This window comes from Cavia porcellus, unplaced genomic scaffold, assembly GCF_034190915.1.
Source record: "Cavia porcellus strain 051 isolate PalLab524CR breed Dunkin Hartley unplaced genomic scaffold, mCavPor4.1 scaffold_2, whole genome shotgun sequence".
Classification (NCBI taxonomy): domain Eukaryota; kingdom Metazoa; phylum Chordata; class Mammalia; order Rodentia; family Caviidae; genus Cavia; species Cavia porcellus.
This window is the reverse complement of record NW_026947485.1, coordinates 145075276-145096897: the sequence shown is the minus strand read 5'-3', so window position 1 is coordinate 145096897 and position 21622 is coordinate 145075276. Positions and strand designations below refer to the sequence as shown.

The window sequence follows — 21622 nt, the reverse complement described above, 5'->3', positions numbered from 1 at the left end:
TCAAATAATCATACGGGAATTGCTGTTTTAGATCCCACTGTCTACTCTTACTATAAAGTGACCCAAAGCTACTACCTGATTCAAGGTGGACCAGGAATATCATTTCCACCCTGAATTAAACCAATCAAAGTAATTAGAACAGGTACATGTTAATCAGGGGGTTATCTGTATATGAATTCTGGTATATACATATATGAATATATATATATATATATACATATATATATGTATATATATATATATAAAGAGAGAGAGAGAGAGAGAGAGAGAGAGAGATTTATTTTAAGGTATTTGCTCATGCAATTATAGAGCCAGAGGAGTCTGAATCTATAAGAGGTAGCAGCTGGAGGGAGAAGCAGAAGCTGACTCAGTATTTTATGGATTCAGTTTGCCCCACAAATGTCATGTATTGGCAGTTTAATGCCAAAAGTCATTCAAGATAGTATTTGAAGGTGGAATCTTTGGGCAGAAATAGAATTAGATGAGGTCATGTGGGAGTGGCTCTGATGTTTGCATTAATGGCATTATAAAGAGACAAAGAGAAATCAGGAAAAGCTTATTCTGTCCACCATAGCCATAGGACTCTATAGTACCTACTACCAAAAATGCCCTCCTGAGATGCAGCCCACATACTTTGCATTTCCAGGACCATAAGCTGAATAAATTTATATTCCACCAATCTTTTCTGTTCAGTAATGGAAACAGAAAATATTCTCACTGTATGTAGCTCTCACCACTCAGTCCCACCACTCAAAGCCTGGGACAGCTGAATCATGAGGGTGAGGCTAGCCTGGGCTGCATAGCAAGTTCCAGGTTGGCCTGGACTTCAAAATCCAAAACTGTCTCAATCAATACCAATGTTTGCTTAAACATGTGGTTGCCAGAAACCTACTCAAGTTGATACATAAAATTAAGCATCAAAGACAACATTTGTATACAGATCCTAGCCACAGAACTTAGTTCTATGAATAGATTAATCTGTCTCAAGTGTTCAAAATGAGACCCACTCGTCCAGACGTTTCCATCTCCCATACATTTTAGTTGTATAGATAATGCAACTGCAAGTAGAAACACTAAAACAACACCCAGAGTTTGGAGGCTGATTTATTTAAGTCAATGGGCATTGATCAAGATCCTTCCCAGAATACCCAGCCCTGATCTCTGGTGGTCTAGGGCTTTTACACAGTGCACAAGCAGGAGGAACCAAAGGTGAGACAGAACAGCCTGGTAGTTTTTCTGATTAGTAAGTAAGGTGAGATCATCTGCTACAAGGATAGATCAATAATCATCAGTTTATGAAGCTTGGTAAACGGTACAATCAAGCATCCTGTATGTTTAGTTAAGTACTCCTGGTTACAGAGCTCAAGAAAATCCTTACAAAGTCATGAGGCAGTTAGAGGTAGGCAGTTTCAAAAGAACAAAGTTTTATTTTTATTTATTTATTTATTTTTGTCTTTTGAGAGAGGGTTTGCTGTGCAGGTCAGGCTGGCCTTGGATTCACTTTGTAGCCAATGTTTGTCTTGAACTTGCAGTGATCCTCTTGCCTCCGCCTCTTGTAGGGTTATGGGAGTGTACCATCATGCTGGGCTAAGAACCAAATTTTAAACAATTTCTCTTGTATACCTTTTCTGGCTGAGTAAGGCATTTTGAGGAAAGACAACAACAACAACAGCAACAACAAATAAATAAAAACAGCTTCACAAAAATAAAGATGAGAAAATGTAGATTTCTATTTCCAGATACCTCAGTGGAACACAGGGAGCTCAAATACTTCAGTGTTTTACCACAATTGTCTTAAATCAAAAAGTAAGTTTAAGGATTGTACTGCAACTATTTCATGTTTAGATTTCTAAATAATTTAGAAGGGGTAAATTTAATTGGCCAAGAGGAAAAAAAAATAAAGTTCCCTAGAGTATTATGGACAAAAATAAGCAATAAAATTAAGCTTCCAGGGGCTGGAGATTTAGCTCAGCGGCATAAGTGCCTGCCTTGCAAGTGTGCGGTTGTGAGTTCATTCCCCGGTACCCATAAAAAGGAAAAAGACAAATAATAATAATAATAATAATAATAATAAATAAATAAATAAATAAAAAAGCTTCCAATAAAGTAGAACCATCCTGTCTTTCTACCTTCCTTATAGCTTTTTGGTTTGATAAATAAATTTTCTTTATTGTTTAAAATTATATCATTTCTAAAAGGATTATAATATAAAGGATACTAAAGGAGAAATCTTTTCTTAGTGTAGGTATTAATTCAAGAAGAAATTCAAGTCTGTAGCAAAATTATTTTGAACTTCTGATTTTCCTTCTTAATTCTTCCTATATCAGTGAAATTTTGGTGACATCAAGTTCCACTGCCATCACTAACAGAAGTACAACATGCTAAATTTCTGTAATAGCATCACTTAGCTGGACTCATTGAATTTCTGAATTCTGAATCTCATTGGTTGACTCATAACAATAAGAAAACAATGCCAAATGTAAATTTCTTTAATTTTTTTCTTGGTACTGGGATCGAACTCACAACCTCGTGCTTGTCAGGAAGGTGCTTATACTATTGCGCTAAATCCCTGGCTCTCTTCAAATTTTCTTTAAGTGAAAACCACTTAAAGAAAATAATCTCAGTGACTAATCATCAATTATTTAAGCTTTTTTCCTGAAATGTTAAATTTATTGAAATTATATATCAAGCTATGGATATTCTAAACACCATAATTTGATCATTAATTATTTATACATTATTAAAACATTTTACTTTAGCCCATAGGTTGTATCTTGTGTCAGTTAAATAAAATGAATAATGGTAATTTTTTAATATTTATTTCCTGTAGTTAATGTTCACTCATAGTGACACAAAAATAAATACAAAAGAATTGCAACATCAGTTCAAACACAAATTAACTTAATAGGAGTCACATGCTTAATTGGCTATTCTAGTCAAGTTTGTCTATGGTATTAGATATCTGTAGCTAAAATTCAGTTTGTGTTTTCTTTGGTATGTGCACTAGTTTGTTAAGGTTGCCATAACAAAATGTCAGTGTTTGGCTGGCTTCAACAGTAGAAATTCTTTCTCTCACGATTGTGTAGGGTATAAGTCTGAGGTTAAGGTGCTCACACGGTTCATTCCTGTGAAGGGCTGCAAGAACCCGCTGCCAGTCCCTGCCGTCTCCTAGAGCACGCTGACACCCTTCAGTGTCACTGCTTTCTGTATCTGTGCCTTTGTCTGCCTGTCACGGTTGCCTGCGTGTATGTCTTGTGTATACAGTTCTCCTTTGTGTGAGTCTTCTAGGTACACTGACTCGGAGCCCACTGTAATGACTTCATTAACATATTTTCTGACCCTTTCTAAGATAACATACTGAGGTGTTGAGTGTGAAGCTGTCAACATATGAATTTTCACGGTAAGAGACACAATTCGCCCAGTGCTGTGTCTCTATCAGGGTGGCGAGGTAACTGTCCCTCCCCCATCTACTCTATGTAGACTTTTCCCAAATCTCCAAATAGTTTACCATAAATTTTTCCCTCACATTTTTCAAGTACATATTATTGCCTCTTGTATAATTTGTCACCTAGTTGCAGAAACCATCAATTAGCAAACAAGGTTAATGTCATTATTCATATTCAGAATATGTTAACTGTGTTTTACAATGATGATAATTTGTTACTAAGGAAATCCCTCAAACTAATTTGGATCCATATCTGTACTCTACACTGAGAAGCACTTCTTGGATGTGGTCACACTAAAGTCTTGCAGAATTAACAGTGCAGGCAGCTTCTTAGCCCATTTTCTGTGACTCTGGGAGCATCATTTAGCTATAAAAACATTCTCGTCTACAAACAGCCTCAACCAGAAGTGGAAATAATGTAATGCCCCATGAGGACAGCAACCAGTAGAGAGATGGGACTGAGGAATGAGAATCACACTTGGCATGAAGAAAGGTGGCAGTGTGTCTCAGGACTGAGCTTCACGACCTCGGTGGCATCTGCTTAAACCACACTGACTGTGCTTCCTTCTCTGCCTCTTAGATGTCTCCTGCCAATGCCTCTTGGCATGATACAGCAGGCAAAGTGCTTCTAGCCTACTCCTATTTTTAAGTCTGCTTCTGTAAGAAGCCAGAATTAAATAGTATTAGCTATATGTAGAAATACACGTTTTAATATAGACTTTCTTGATTCACCTCAGTCAAAAGAATTTAGAAGAGTTACTTCTTAGCAATGAAAGTTTTGTAAATTCTAGTTGCATGTTATCTAATTGAGTATTACCTATATTTTTCTATTTGTAATCCCTTTTGAAGGACTTCGTGACTCTCCACATAATTATGATTATTTTATATAAACCTGAATTTCTTGATTTGTTTACATGTTATTTAGAAATCCCCAGAAATATTATTTTACTTTTGACCAAATTCTGTCATACATATAGATATATAGAATATAATTTACCCATTTTTCTTCAATTTCAGTCCATTAAAATTATATTTTGCTTTTCTCAAAATAAGTAATACAGAGCAAGAAATAACATTTGGAAGGGGCATCTGGTTAATATTTTTAGATTATTTGCTTTAGACAGACTAATATTTGTGTTTTGTGTACTTTCATTGGTCCATAATAACGTCTCAGTACATATTTGAAGTGTATGTATATTGAGATTTAGTGCTTAGAATATAAAGTGATTTTCCTTTGTCTACTCTAAGTAAATGGTTCCAAAACTATTGATCTCAGTTTTTACCATACTTTATGAAACAGAGAGCAAACAAACTTCGTCTTCCTTTTTTCAGGACACTGAAATAATTTTAAATTCTAATATGTCAGTTCAATATCAAAATTAAATCTAGAAGTATTAGATTTATGAAATACATTAAACTCCCTCAGAATGCTTTATTATATCTGAAGGCTGATGCATCCTCGATGTTCTAAGGCTTTCCACACCAGGAAGTTGTCTTCTCTGCCATTAATTAAAATCTCTCACCCATTGTGTTTTTTTTAATGTTCTCTCGTCCCTACTTTTAAGGAACCAGAATTTTTGTCATCCTCAAAATCATGTTGAAGGCCTCATTCTCTATGTCATAGTTTTTAATGGGAGTGGTAAACATGTGAGCAAATCTTTCACAGGTAAAATTAGTTCTTCTATAGGAGGGGCACCAGAGGGAGGTTTCTCTGTCCAGCATTTGAATGCCTGGTTCCAAGGCCTCCACTGACCAGTCAAGGGAAGGACCCCACCAGTAATCTTGGGCTTTCACACTTCTATAACTCAGGGAAATAAATATTGACCATGTACTATACAAACTGTTATATATATTGTAGCAGCTCGAACTGACTGAGACATCTGTAGGAAAACACTTAAATATTAAGATTGAAAAAAAATAAGAATGGGGCAAATTGGTAGTTGAATAGATTTAATAACTATTCAGACAAAACACTCCTTAAGAATTGGGGATGCATATACTTTTGCTGTAATATTGACTTCACCACACAATAAGATGCAAAATTGACAGTAAAATAAAATTTCATTAATGTGCTCAGTTGATTGATTTTAACTAGAATGAAGAGAAATGAACTCAAGCCAAGTTGGTCCCTTCCATTTACTGTCTTTAAGTGCCATCTCATGGTTCCTTACCATTTCTCTTGTTTATCTCATTTTTTTTATTGTCTTCTTTAAAATACAGATTAGTTGTCATGGCTTTTGTACTATTAATACATTTCATGGAAAAAGACTCCATGTCCTCAACTAAATAAATGTTCTCTAAAGAATCTTAAGCCCTTATCACCTCTTTATTCTCAATTTTATATTTTATCAAGAATCCAAGAGAGTTTTGTTAGCATCTTTAATGTGCACACTCAGTGTTTACATTATCTATGCCAAGGGTTTCCCACTCAAATTTTACATTTTTAGAAAATATCAATTGTTGGTGCTAAAATTTTAGTCTACCATTAAACATAGTAAAATATGAAAAACTCCTCTAAGTTTTACATTTGCCTTTCTTGTTCACATTTGTTATCGTAAAGATTTACTGAGTAATCATAAGTGTAGTAAGATTGCAATGTTTAAAATAAGAATAAGAGGGGGCTGGGGATTTAGCTCAGCGGCATAAGCGCCTGCCTTGCAAGCAGGCTGTCGTGAGTTCGATCCCTGGTACCGGTAAAAATGAAAAAGACAAAAAAAAAAAAAAAAAAAGGAATAAGAGATAGTTAGAAAAGGTAACCATATAGTTTTCTTTATTTACCTACTGAGAAATTTTAAAATTTCTGGACTCTGATGATGAACTAAATCTAACAGTGGCCCATCATTTTACCACATGTTAATCTGTCTTGACAAGAGAAATGACTAAAGAGTTAGAGAATGAAGGAGAGTATTTATTGTTCACACAATTCTGCTGGGAGGAAGTAGATGCAGTTTCCTTGGCTGACACCCTCCTTGAGCCTGTGTCTGATTATCACACTGACAAACAGAAACATACTTTCCCATAATATTAGCTAAAGCGTTGCATGGTATGAAGGCACCAAATAGCACTTCAGACTCTAATAAGAATCCCTAGAATATTGTACAGCTACTCCCCAATTCTATCAAATTTAATGTGAACAATTCTACCTAGATAATCACAGCCATCTTCAGATTACTGTTCCTAATTTGGCCCCTTTAAAAATTGAGAACACCATCTGTTTTTATTCTGCTTGTAAAAAAAAAGAAGTCTGATAGGATTAGGGAACACACATAGTCTTTGTTTTTAGCTGGCCCATTTTGAAAATTGGGGTCATGGATGATGGCTTCCTGAGTGGGACAGCAAAAGCAACAGTAATAGGGAACATTAAAAAGATTCAGATGTGTGGTTCTGAGAGGCGTTTGCAAATGTGTGAGCGCATTGACATGCTTGATTATGCAAAAGCTGAGCTGTGCAAATCATAATAATAAGCTTTCTCATTAGATTTCCTGCATTTTCTGCTTCTTGATCAGTCAGAAATATGGCCAAGTCTTTCTGTGCTTTTGAAACGTACCATTTATACTTGTTTCAACAACTCAGAGGAAAATAAAGAAAATAATGTAGTAAAATGAGATTTTAATTAAAGACTGAAAATGTTCAAGTTTCATAAATCTCAAGAGATGTGTAAACTTTGGTTACAGTGAGTTTGAAAATACACTTTGTTTGGCATTCACAGAGGTTAAATGAATTCACAAGTCAATAAGAAAGTAAATAATATAGCTCAAATATTTTAATAACAGATCTTTTAAAATATTTTACTTAGACTAATTAAATAATTTCTCTCTAAAATGATTTTATTATGAGAATCAGGATGACTTAGGCTAAAATAATAAATGAGAATTACTTGAAAAGAATGACAGGAGAAAAGAATTACATATTTTTCATGTATATCCAGGTATTAAATATCATTTTACTAGGTCAAAATATTTTCTACATTTTAAACTGAATAAACATAACTACTTATAGGAAAACTGAAAATACAGGTAGACTCTTATTGAACATGATCAATGCTGCCTTCATACTTCTGGTGCATCACATCTAATATATCAACAGTACACAAACATGATTCCATACAAGAAATGCAGAGTTTAGTGGACTTCTCTCAGTTTAGTATCATTTACTTCAAAGACCAAAACATGAAAAGATTCTCATTCCATTTTAAACACAGGCATTATATAATTCAGAAATCATCTCATTTACACTTACTACAAAAGAAAGTATAGTTATTGTTTCTAAGTATGTGAAGGTAAACGCTAATAATTGATTGCCCGATGATATTTGAAATGATCCTTTATATATTATTTATGTAAATTTCACAGTGAGATAGAATCATGACAGGGGATAGGAAAAAGAAGAAATACAATCATCAATTTTGAACCCTGAAATTCCAATAAAGAGTGCACTTCTCAGCCTCAGGGAAGCTTCTGCACATATTGGTCAATCCTCCTGGAGCCATTAGAGACTGAAAACAAACATGTCATACTGAGGCGGAGACATCGCTTTCCAAAACTGGACTGGCCTCTGGGTTCTATTTCAAATTATCTCTGATAGCCTTTTTCTGTAGCACAAATTCAATGAGTGCAACCACCCACACACTGCGCTTATCAGTTGTGGACCTACTGAAAATACCAGGACATTCAGTAGTTTGTAATTCTAACACTTGAGGTCATCAAGTCTGTGGTCTTCCATTACTTTATATAGAGACCGTTTTTCTGTGTTTTGGACATTTCATTCCCTAATTTTATTGTTTATTCTACAAATTGTTAAGTGGAAGGATGTGGAAATTATGCAGTCATCTACTCAGAATAAAACAAAACATACTTCCTGGAGCACAGGGTGTCTGCTCAGTGGATTCCTTCCTACCTCTCCTTTCTCTCATTTGCTCTGAATTCCACATTGTCTTACTCTTTGAGCAGTGAGGTACAGTCAGAATGGAAAGGTGTTTGAAGCACTTACATCCCAGCTTTATGAAAGGACTTTGACTCCCATGAGAGCATTTCTATTACTGTTATTGTGGTCTGTATTTTTGCCCATTCTTCATGTTCTGAAGATTATTCCTTTGGAACACTAAATTTCCTGTAACTCTATGACTTTTACTTCTCCAAAGCAAGCGGTCCTCCACCTACTGCTATGCATGGGTTCCAATTCTTTCCCTGTGATCTCTACCTTTCTCCTTTTTTGTCTCATTTGCGTAGCTAAGTGCAGTCAATCAAAATTTCTTTAAGGCCCCTCTGGTGTTTACTTCAACTGAGTCAAATGATTAAGATTATATGATTAAGATTTTTAGAGGTTGAACTTCAGCACCTTTACATAATTTGGTAAATGAATAACGCAAGTAATCGTTTTTTCCAACACAAGGTAGCCAGAAGAATTTAGCTCAGTTTTCTTAATTGTATGCAATTTATATTTCTATAGCTCATCTGTTTTTGGAAAGAAACTAAATTTAGAGCATTTAACACACACACACACACACACACACAAACACACACACACACACACACACACATACACACACACACACATGCAGAAAAAGATAAATAACCGTGTTTTACCCCTGTGTCAATGCATCTCTCTTTTCCCTGGGAGATCAGCATTGTGGTCTTGTTTATCCTTAAGAGTAGGCACCTTTCCTACCTCATTTCTTTAGTGATCTCCTGCACAATCTTTGCTCATTTTGTAAGTTTTAGTAAGAGCCTATTCAGGAGATATGGTGTTATATATAAAACTAATCTTTTGAGTGAAAGTTAGTGATTTATTTATTTTACAATTTATTTATTTATGTATTTTGGTACTGGGAATTGAATTCACGCCAGGCAGGTGCTCTGCCGCTAAGCTATATCCCAGGCCCCAAGTTGCTATGATTTAATGATAAGGGTTTTTCCACTGAAAATTGAAATTTTTTTTTCTTTCTCACCACATTTACTCTGGAAAAAAAAAGCTGTAAGCACCATAAAAGAAGTCTTCTCTCTGTTTCTATTCCCTTGTTTTGTTTACTCTTGTTCTCAAGGCAGAGTATAAACATGGTCTCTAGAAGGCAGTAGTGTTTTTAGACCAAGTTACCAGGCTGATGAATACTTACAACTACCTCAAATCCTGTCTTAGAGATGACTTTTTATAGAAAAATATAACTTCGTCTGATGAATATAGTTTATATAATTTGACAGTGTGAAATAATGTAGTATACCAAGCTCATAGATCCATATTTATTTTAAAAGCAAATGAATGGTCCTTTTCCTTTTGGTTTTACACAAAGTTATGCAATTTATTGACTTAATAAAAGTGATAGTAAACACATTAAAATCTGGAAGAACTTTCTGAGCTCTCTCACTTAAAGTCTGCATGGTCTTACCTTAGCATTTAAAACATTCATTTTCATCAGTCAATCTGATAACATAATTTTTACGCAATCCTAGATGGTTCTTTTGTGAGAAAGAATTTTTTTTCACTTCATATTAAATTATAGGAAATAGCTTGCATGTGGTGTCTCTTCTAGAGACTATAGTCATCTAAGTGTGTATTAAGCAATGCCATAACCTCTGACTCTGTCATGAGCTGCATCAAAATGTTCGTATGTCCTGGACATAAATATTCACAGACATACTCCACTAACTCTTAGAAATGATTCCAGTACTCAACTATATGACTTAGGGCTCTCATGAATGAAAAAAAAATTTTTTTTCATTTCTTTCCCCTTTTCAATATACTTTGTGATCTTGATACTTGATTTAAAGCAGCGTATGAATGAACAACATTTGGGACTCCTGTATGAAACTAATGTTCTCACAATATTTTGCTACTAGCCAACGAATTAAAAATAGTGGTGCTCGGTATGCTGTAATTTCTGTGTGGTTATTTGCAACCTGCTTTACTTTTTTGATTTAACTTTTAATGATACCAATGAATGTAATGAATATTAAGTTCCCAAACAATTAACCTTAGTTTAAGGATAAGGATCAGTACATTATAGTTCTTGTCCTTAGCTGGAAATCAGTGCTCATTTGACAAGCAGTGTTCATTCATGAAGAAGGGCAAAGTTTAGATTTAAACAGCACTTTTAAAGAAAATTCTTCGGATTAGTGAGGAATGCTAATAAAATTTCATGGCAAGCAAGGACAAAACACCATGAGTGAGGGCTTGAATGTGAAGATTAACCTGAACAATTGTGTACTTTAAAGAATAAATGATCAAAGTTGCCTTGAATTACACAAGAGACATACTTACGAAGGAGATATAACTGCTACCTGCTGTTGAGAGAGAATACTACAGAATTTAACATTTTTGAGGTAATCCTACAGGATAAATAGAAACCTGAATTTATTTTTAGTATTTCCTAAGTCTTAATTTTCATAGTAAATTCTTGTCCTTATAGATCAACAATAACTCAATTTGAAGTCAGTAACATGCAGATAATCTATAAAGCTGTTTAAATTCATTATAAAACTTTTGGACTATTTTCAGTAAGACACTGTTGGACAAGCAATAGAAAACACATTTACAATTTATAAAGCACATTTACAACTTATACTGTTTAGTGTTTTTATATAAATAGCAATAAAAATTACAAATACATTTTTCATACATTTTAGGAATTTCATCTTTTTTATGGCACAGAAAAGGAAAATTCAGACAAATATTCATGTACCTCAACATTCCATCACATCGGTGACAAAAAATTTTTGAGACAGAGGTGAAAAAAAGCTTCTGCTGGAAGAAATATGGAAAGCAAATTCATTTTTATTTTTGTATTGTAAAACTTGAAAATAGTTTGTTATTAATTGTTATTAGTATTAATATTAAACTTGCCTTTTAAAAGATAGATATGTGATTTGGAGATCACAAGTGTTATGAAATGTTTTATTTTTTCTAACTATAAATTACATGAATCATATTGACTGAGCTATAATAAGCAAGCTAAAGAAGATGTATTACAGTAGGAAAATTGAACAGCAGCCTACAGGAGGTATGTTACTTTAGACACTGCTGTTGTGGTGGCAAAGGTCTTAAATTTTTAACATTATTATGTTTTTTATCAATATTTTTATGATGATTTCAAGGGGCTTTTGTGTAGCATCAGCTGAACATTACACAGGAGAGGATTTGGTACAATATTAATCTCATGGTGGCACCTACCAAATAAACTCACACACACACACACACACACACACACACACACACACACGAGTTATTGTACATTACGTGTATTGTGCCACACCATGAGAAAAACACAATTACTGATAACAGTGTTACAACCTGATCATACAGCTGCATGTTCCTACCAGGTAGATATGTAAGCTTTCTTATTACACAATGGGCTCATCACATTATTTTCTAAAATATTTTAAAAACTTAAAATATAAAAAATAAAGAATATTTGATTCATATATTGCTTGTAAACTTTATATGCTGTCCAATGCAATTCTGCAGTCAGTGAAGCATAGGCAAGCTGGAAAGTTGGACATTCATGTACCATCTCAGTTACTTTTCTCTTATTGCTGAGACAAAATACCCACCACCCAATGTTAAACTACAGAAGAGGTTTACTTAGGCTACAGTTTGTAGAGGTTTCAGTCCGTAAGCAGCTGGCTGTAAGGCAAGATGGTGTGGCAGAGGCCTAAGGGATCATGGTGGGGGAAGCTAGCAAAAGCAATGACAGACCTAAAGGGGAAAGCAAGTCTCTCTCTGCCCCTTTTATCTTATCGGGACTGCTGGGATTAGGGAGGTACCAATCCATTAATTCTCTGGTCCAGCAATGATTCACCCTTAATCTCAACATTGCACTACAAATAAACCACACTCTAGAGTCAGATGCTTCTGAAAAGGCACCATCTAAAAGTGCAAGAGGCTTTGTGGGACGTCTAGTCACAACCATAATGTGTGTAGACTTTGCTCGTTTAACAACAGAGTTAGTATCAGAACTTGTAGATGAAATGAGACAGTGTTTTCTAAATTCTCATAGAAAAGGGGGCAAGAAAAAGTAAAGAATTTTACATGAGAAAAGTCAGAAAGATTTCTTGCAATATTTATTATCTAGTCTATCAAAATGCAGTGCAGATCATTTTTGAGTTGATAAAAAAAGAAACAGTGGAAGAGAGTCCCATTGTGAAAATGCTGGGAGAAATTGAAATTTAGTGCTGAACCTTGTGCCTGTATGTTAGAAGTGTAGCATTTGTTCAAATGAACCTGGAAGCAAATGTCTGTCCCTGATGGACCTCCAGCTGCTGGATCCCTTTCTGATTCTAACAAGGCTGGTCCGATAAAACATAGCCTTCTAGGTGAATATTACTTCATAACTTTCAGTAAATGCTTTTGCTCAAAGATAAATTTTTCCCACTTCTTAAGTATGCTAGAGAATTCTTAAAGTCAAATTTCACTAATTTTTCTGTCTTTTCTGTCTCTTTTCCTTTTTTTTTTTTTACACTGGTCCTACTCCGAAACTCAAAGAATAGAAATTCTGGAATTTTATATTCCAATAAAATTATTTCTACATGTTTTTAAAGTATTCCAGATTTATCTTTTGTTTAAGTGCAGGGTGGACAATATAATTCAGTTACTTGAATTTTAAAGCAATTGTGCTAATGTTCCAAAATTTTTTCAGGGCTCCTTGGGCAATCTAAATAAGCTTGTGGTCCTTTAACCAAACTGGCCCATTGGACTTTACTAGAAAAACATCAAATGATTAATTACCTCTTCCCCTGTGCTCATCATTCCCATGCTTACATGAAAACATCTCTTTCCCAAGTCAAAATAAAGTGCTCACTTGTTTTTAGGTGTGTGCTGCTTTATAAGTGTGTATTTGTGTGTGAAGGATGATATAGGAAAGACAAGAATTATTTGCCATGTCTGAGAACAGAAGTCAATCAAAACCTTTATGCCAAATTTATCTACAACACTAAAAGTCATGAAATTTAAATGTAAAGACTATGAAGAGAATTTCTGTAAATACACAGTTTCTGTATTAGTACTATATTGCTTTAAATGATACATTTGTTACAATTATCAAAAAAGAGTGTACATTATGTTTAACTGAATTACATATGCTATTGAGTTCCTTAATTGCCCCTAATATTCTTTCTCTGTTTTAGGATCTTGCTAAGATGGTGACATTTTGTCAGACTTTCCTTTGTTTACTGACCTTGATGGTTTGTATAGAATAGTGATTAGTGGCTGAGGAGAGTTTGCTTCTATTGGAGATTTGTTTGATATTCTGCTCCATAATTTAGCAGAAATTATGTACTTTGGAAGAAAGTTTAGGAAAGTGAAGTACCATTTAAACATAGCAAGGATATATACAGTCAATGTGATTTACACTGTTGTTAGTCTTAACATCAACGTAATTATCATGGTCATCTATCCAAGATATTGTCAGTGTTCTTCATGGAACAAATTACTCTCCGCACTTTTTGGACCATGCTTTAGGAATGAGGTCACTATTTGCTACCACACATAAAAGGTGGATTATTCTATGTAATTTAATTTTTATTGTGTTATACATCTCCTCATTTCATTTATTAATATACCCACTCTATTTTTATTAATGTGTACTCAAGGATATATTTATTTTCCTCTTTGGGTTATAATTAAATATTACATTATGTACTTCACTACTCAAAATGTTTCAGTGTTGGCCTTTGGGATCTATATAAATTATCTCCCAGGTTTCTTTGTTATAGTCCCATCATAATGAACATGCATATGATGTCTGTAGATGGTGGTTGATTTTATCTTCACTTTGAATTTTTTCTTGCTCTCTAGAGTACATGTTACTATAAGCTCAGACTTACCAAGTGTCCTCCTGTATTAGTTCTGCAGTCATCCATATCTCCAGGAATATGAATTCCCTTTTATTAGAGAATGGAGTAGAAACCAAGATTGGCTACAAAGTGGAGCTTGTTGTTACACTGTGTTTTTGCTTCTTTACTTAACACAAAAAAACTGTAGATCAGAGCCCTACTCAGATGTACTCCTATCTATATTTCTGCACCAATCCACCTGTATATAAATGTGTACATGTTTGGCTACAGATAAGTAAAATGGAGTCTGTACTTTCTTCCCCAAGTCAGTTTGGTTACTACCTAGATTATCCTTGCTTTCTACCCTTGATCATCTGTAGACTTCCACCACAATTGAAAGAAAGCTGGATGGCACCATCACTATCTGTTTACTGAATTCTGAAGTTTGGAATATCGCTGTAGTGCTCTTGGGTTTCCTAAATGATAGATTCATAGGAGATGACTTTTTCAACTAGAATCAAGCACAACTACTTTTCTCATTAGTCTGGTAGACTCCATTCATTTCCCACACTACTAATGTAGTGTTCTTTTTGCAATGCCTTTCTGTGACACTACACACAGCACTCATAATATGGTTAGAGTCCGATCACGTTCTGCATTCTATGGTAAAATTACTTGGCTTGTCTATATAGTTTAGTTTTAGGATTCATACATTAATATTCACTCTTTCAGGTATAATTTCGATGGGTTTGGATAAATTCATATTTTCATATATTTGATATTATATAATTATATGGAACAGTTTCAGCAGCGTCCAGATCTGTCCTTTACCTATACAAGCTCCCAGTCCTGAATTCTTGACAACTACTTATGCATTATCATCTGTATAACTTTGCCTTTTCAAAACATGTATATACATGGCCTCATTCAATATACAAGCCCTTCACCAGACTTTTTAAATTCACCAACATATGCTTAGATGCACTAATATTGTTGTATGACTTACTATCTTATTTATTGTTAATGCTGAAAACTATCTCATTATACTTATAACTAGATTGTATATCTATTCACCTGTACAAGTACCTCTTGGTCACTTCTGCTTGTATAGCAACTATACATGGAGCTACGATGAACATTTATGTGCAGTCATACATGTAAGTAAGCTTTCTGAATCCGATGGTTAACGTTATACTTAAATTTATTTAGAAATTGTTAGATTTTCTTTCAGTGTACGTGTTCTGTTTTGCATTTCAAGCATCAAAGGATGAGATTTCTTGTTCATTTGTCATAAACACAACATTTACTATTAGTAACATTTTAGATTTTGGTCTTTGTAATTGCTGTGTACTGCTATTTCATTTTTAGTTTGTATTTAGTTTGTAATAAGAAATGGTGCTGTTTACTTTTTTACAAACTTGTTTGCGGTCTACATATCTTCTTTGGCACAGTCTTGAAAGGGTTTTGGCCCAGACAGGACCCTGTAGCCAGGAAAGCCTCAACGGGAAGCAGGAATCCCCTATCTCCCCTGCCCCTAGGAAGTTACCTGTGATGCCATCTTCCCGCCCTTAGGAAATTTAAATATGGTGCCAAACCTAGGACCAATGGGCTACCTGTGCATCCCTAATGCCCGCCTTAGGTTCCACCCCAAACCGAGGCTATTTGCATGCCCCCAGGCCACGTGTCCCCAGAGAGATCTCCAGACACCAGCGGTGGGGGTGCCAGTCATCTCTCTCCATGTTCTCAGAATAAAGGCCACTTTCTATTTTATACTTCTCATCTTTTGGAAATATTTTTCATCTTTTGGAAATAATCCTAGCAAGTCTGTTCAGTCAAAAACTTTTGCCCATTTTCTCCCTGTTGAGTTCTAAAATTCTTTGTGTATATTGGATAAAATGCTTTATTAGTTATGTAACGTTTTTCCAATTCTGGCCCTGGGGATTGAAGCCAGAGACACGTTTTACTTGACAAATGTTCCTCCACTGAGCGACAACTCTAGTCTTTTCAGTTTTATTTTGAGACAAGGATTTGCTAACTTAGCAAGACTGAACTAAAACATTATAACTTCTTTCTTCAGCTTTAGAGTACCTGGCCATCAACCACTGTAAATACGACTCTGAAAATATTTTTTTCCTAATTCTGTTGCTTATTTGTTACATACTTGATATTCTGAAGAGTAGTATTCATTTATCATATTTTTAATGTTCATAGCTTCCCAATAAATTCTATCCAATGTTTAGAATTCACAAATGAAGGCTCAAAAGTTACACTGAAGTTTATAGAATGAGAAGAAATTCGCTGGTAGAAGAGCTCTGGAGTGTATTCTGAGCAGAACTGACAGTAGAAATAAAGGAACAAGGTGTGGGAGAGTCAATAGCAAATGAACTAAATGGTACTAAATGAAGACAGAAGAAAATCAAGGCACAGATTATACTACATATACAAGGAATAAATTCAGAATATACAAAATATAATTACATATTTTTCTACGTAAGTGCAGAACCTCTAAAAATGTTTTCAAAAGAGTGTGAAAAAGTATTCTAAAAAATTGAACAACTCTAAGATATGGCCAATTTTCAGCATTATAAACATTTACTTTTGTTAGAAAGGTCAATCTAGCAGTGAAGTTTTGGAAGCATACCAGTACAGCTATTCAGGAATAAAATAGTGGTATGTCTCTTGCACTTTAATCAAAATTAAATTTATTTAAGCAAAATTATATTTCAACTCACAAGCATAACATTAGTAAAGTTCAGGAAGAGGTTATCTGAGGTTAAGCCCAGTACATAATGAAAACAGAATGAGAGAAATGAATGTTTTATTTTATTTCCTGATGCAAATCATAAAAATCCTATTTTCAGTAACATATATAGAATCAGGAAGTGAAGAGTTGACGAGGATTATTCTAGTTATTTTTATGTTTTTCCATTTTGCCAAGTTTATTCTCGTTTGATACCAAGAAGGAAGAATAATGTTGATCATCTAATGTGTAAAGGAAATCATTCTGGTAATTGAGAAAGCTAATGTTCTACAATATTCTGCCAAGAGGCTTATTGTATGTTTGGTAATACAGTCAAAGACATACGGGTTGTGAAAGGGTTCAGAGGTCTTCTGGAATGAAAGCACTTCTTTTACTTATTTTGAAACCATGGGAGCTACATCACGGCACAATGCCTAACATCTTGATGATAGATGTGGGTTAGAACTTTTGCTTTCCAGTTCATTGTTTCCTCTGGCTTATCTGTGTTTCTCTAGGGATGATTATGAACCAATGATTTCATTTTAAAATATCTACATTATACATTACTGAAAGAAGTAATTCCATAGATTTCAATAAAAACTAATTTTTCCTCCTATTCTATGTATATTTTACATGTTTTATCTAATAATTATTTGCCAGATAATTTATATTTTCTGGTCTTCAACATTAAAATGCACAGAATTACAGTCAGTTAGCATCACAAAGCCACCACTTGACACTTAAACACTGCAAGGCAGGAAAGCAGAGCCATTAATGGTCAAGCAGGTAAGTCCTCTGGCTTTTAGTCTTCACTGAAAGGTGAAACTCTCATTGCTATAAAGGTGTTTTGTTGTTGTTGTTGTTGTTGTTGTTTTTATCAGTATCAGGGATCGAACTCACAACTGCCTGCTTACAAGGCAGGCGCTTATGCTGCTGAGCTAAATCCCCAGGCCCATAAAGGTGTTTTTTTCTAAATTTAATTGAGTGCTTCCTTTTGTGCCTTTCCAGAAAATCACCCATTTTCTTCCGCAATAGTTGGAATTTTTTATCTTCTCATAATCATTATGCTTATCATTTCATTGTGAGCACATACAACTATTTTATATTGTCCCATTTGTCTGCAACTTCTTTCATAAAAGTGTAAAATTTGTAATTTAAAAATGTTGAGACTATTTTTAATTTGAGAGAACAGAGTAGAAACAAAGAAGGGGTATTGTCCCTCATAGGTCATTATCTTTCTTCTCTTTTTCCTGTGTTTGATGAACTTTATTAGTGTCGGGGTTTAGCGGAACAGGCATGAACCACCCAAAGTAGCTTCAAAATTATTGCTCCAAGAGAGTGTGTTTGGTCATATAGTAACCATGCCACCCACAGAGTGATTGAATTGGTGTTTATACATTGTAACATTTAATGATGTGGAAATTAGTTTTGTCTCAAAAGATGAAGTGGATTTTTTTTCCTTTTTCTTGGGGAAAAATAGCACCTAATTAAAATATTAATGTCAATGTATTTTTCATCTTTGGTTTGAAATCAGTCCCTGAAAACATCAAAGTTTAACATTCTGTATAGTAATTGCAAATGTTTTTCTCATTCAAAATCTACTCATACGAGTATTTTAAAAGTAAGTTAAAAACTAAGAGCTTGGTGATATAGCACCTGCCTGATAAGCACAAAGTCTTGAGTTTAACTCCTGGTACAGAGAGAGAGAGAAAGAGAGACCCATAGAAAACATTGTCCTCTTCTGCCATTTGGCAATGTTTTGTCGAAATGTGATCTTCGGATATGAGAAATCATCTCTTGTTCTTTGAACTTATTAGAGATGTATCATTACTTTATTTAGTTCATTGGTAACTTGCCAAACTTTTATTTTATTTTATTTTATTTTGGTGTCAGGGATCAAACTTTTGACCTCACATTTGCCAGGCAAGTGCTTGTGCCTCTGAGGTAGATCCTAGCTGCTGCCAAGCTTTAACATTTTATACATCTTCAAATTTTTCTCATCAGTAATGTTTTCCAGGTTCTTTATGAATCCTTTCTGGAGCCAGGCTCCATGAATATCTGATCACACCACCCCCAGGAACGAAGTGCATCTTCATGAAATAAAGTTTGAGACTCATACAATGTGCAATGCTACTAGTTCAGGAGTGGATTAAACAGTAAAACTGCTTTCTAAAATATATTTATTTGACAGTATTTATTTACTTAATTTTGCTTCCTCCATGAACAGTGAATTTGGACAAGTAAAAAGCATCGTGGAAGCAGTATAATTTTTAGAACCAATGAAATGTTAATAAAGCATAATATTAAAATTTCTATAGCTTCACAAATTCTTGAGAGCACATGACTTTAATGTTCTTCTTTTATTCACCAAGAATGTTTTAAATAAATTTTTTTTTTTTGTTTTTTTGTTTTTTGGGTTTTTTTTTTTTCATGTTAACAGGATTCGTGAAAAAGTTATTTTCTGTCCTCAGTGCTAGGAAAAGCTGTGGTGTTTCTTTTCAACTTTTGTCTCTTTCTTTTTATAAATGGAAACTAACTTATATAACTAAACTTTTCACACACTTTGCTTTGGCTGCTAACCAGTTCAAAACTAAATTTTCAGCTTAAGTATAAAAAACTTCTGAACTCTATGCATTATTAAGTATATCCTTAACCCAAAATATTACTCTATTTAAATCATTTTTTACTTTGTTCTTCATTTATTTGTTTCACTCTAGCTTTATATCATATGTTAATACTACAGAAACTCTCTTGGAAGGAGACAAGAAATAAGCAAATTAATAGACTAAAATCCCATCATGCAAATAGTATAAATTACAGCACTAACCTTACAGAAAGTGATAAACACAGTGTTTTGTAGAGATGAGAGCTCTCTTAAGATTTTCCCTTTCTCTTTCTGTTGCTTTAGCCACTGAGGCCAAAAGGAGAGTCTCATTTCTTCATTCATTTAAACATCTCAAAAGCAATTATGCAATTCTGATGCAAACAGAATTTCAATTGCCCTTGGAACTTTAAGAAATTTGGCTGAAATATTCGTTTGTAAGATCTGGGCATATTTGCTGCCTTTTACAAGCTGTGCCCCGACTCCTTGTGGTCACCCCTATTCTAGGCCAGCAGGGACTTGCTAAATAACATTGTTCCCCCGCCAACTGGGAGGCTGCACTGGAGAGTGAGGAAAGAAAGCAAAGGATCCTGGCAGTGGTGAAAGGCCCGTAACAGGGAGCTGTCTGTAACAAAAGACAAATGAGATGAACTGGAGGGAACAAAAGACATTCACAAAATAAGCAATGGCCTTGATTACTGGAAGACAATGTGACTCCATTGCAACCAACAAGGAAAAGTGAAGTTCGTGTATTAATATGACTACTATTAAAGTTTGAGGACATTAGCAAATAAGATTTTTGTTGGTTTTGTTGGTTTTTTGGGGGATTTGTTTGGTTTGGTTTAGGTTTTTGCACTTGAGTTCTTTGCTACTTCTTAAACAGGAATTGAGCTTACAGAAATTTCAAAAACTCACCTTGATTTTATTGATAAGGGTAATATTAACAATTAGGTTCTTATGACAACTACTACCATCAGTTTTTATAGACCTTGAGGCTAGACGTTAAAATATCTCACTGAGGGCTGAATTTCAATATTAGCTCACATCTGCTTACTCGGTATTGATGAAAACATCGCAGTGATTTAGTGTGAAGAGAGGAAGTAAAAGTCAAAGTACTTCAAGCTTACAATATAGATCAGCATAGCTGGGTCAGAAATGAACTTTTAACCTCCATTTCAGGAGTCATCGCGAAATGAGTAAGTGGATAAGCACGAGCACAGGTCAGGATAATGTTTACACCAGAGGGATAGGAGCACAGAGGGAGCACTGACTGAGGTACATAAGGGAGAAACATCACTACGTGGGGAAATGCAGAGAGAGGCATGGAGAAATTCAGTGAAGCATGATGCACTGATGCTGGGGATGCAATGGAAAATCCAAATGCGTAGTTAAGAGTATTTCACGATTGAAACACCCTAAGTTGTAAATTGATATCTCGGTGTCATCCTCACCTCTATCATTGCTGAGAGCAACCCAGAAATCACCAACCTGTGGTCTTCAATATACAAATGTGCCAGTTGGAGTCAGTGATTTTACTGTACTGTACTTAGCAAGTGGATACCAGAGAATACAGACTACTGACATTTTTACTAACTAGCCTTTGATTAAACTGCTAGGGGTCTGAATCAATATTTGTAAACCTCACTTTTTACTTGTGGATTATTCAAGGAAACGAACTTGTTTACACCCAGTAAATATCTTTGGTTAATAACTCACGTTAAGTAGAATAAAATGACTGCTAATAATCTTTTTTTTCTTCATCCTTGCTATTGCCTTAACACAGACACCCTCAATAAAGCATTGCTGTGCTGGTGATCTACATGCAGTCCAACAACTTCCCATCACCAGTGATCTTTGTAACACAGAACCTGAGCTCTACTCTCTCCCATGAAAATTAAGACTAACATCGAGTCAGGACTGTGCCATTCATGTTCTTTTTGCTGTACAGTACTGGTGCCAAGCATATGGCTTGGCATATGGTAAGCATCCCATAAATTCTTTACATGATACCTATCAAACAAAATAGGTGTGTTACCTGAATATTTATTTTTGGGAGAGAAATCAAGAAGAAA

The 21622-nt window shown here is 34.6% G+C and overlaps 1 long non-coding RNA gene across 1 annotated transcript; it reads right to left on the bottom strand.

Moving 5' to 3' along the window:
* Nucleotides 1–1407: 1407 nt before the first annotated feature.
* LOC134472935 (uncharacterized) lies at nt 1408–20595 on the bottom strand. The gene is made up of 2 exons (XR_010042971.1): nt 19776–20595; nt 1408–1587 (listed from the first exon to the last, which is right to left on the bottom strand). It is a non-coding gene; the product is annotated as an uncharacterized LOC134472935 (long non-coding RNA).
* Between the last annotated feature and the right edge of the window lie 1027 nt (nt 20596–21622).